The following is a 308-nucleotide window of genomic DNA, read 5'->3' on the forward strand; positions in this document are numbered from 1 at the left end:
CTTGTTTGTTTGTTATGGATTTCGCGCAAAGTTACACGAGGGCTATCTGCGCTAGCCGTCCCCAATTTAGCAGTGTAAAACTAGAGGGAAGGCAGCTAGTCATCACAATCCACCCCCAACTCTTGGGCTACTCTTTTACCAACGAATAGTAGGATTGACCGTCACATTATAACGTCCCCACGGCTGAAAGGACGAGCATGTTTGATGGGATGGGGATTTGAACCCGCGACTAATCAGAATAATCAGTTAGGCAGTAGCAGATACAGGGGTGGGGTTCGAACCCCTCATTTTTCGATGCGAGTACCCTC

This window comes from Limulus polyphemus, unplaced genomic scaffold (assembly GCF_000517525.1).
Source record: "Limulus polyphemus unplaced genomic scaffold, Limulus_polyphemus-2.1.2 Scaffold3652, whole genome shotgun sequence".
Classification (NCBI taxonomy): domain Eukaryota; kingdom Metazoa; phylum Arthropoda; class Merostomata; order Xiphosura; family Limulidae; genus Limulus; species Limulus polyphemus.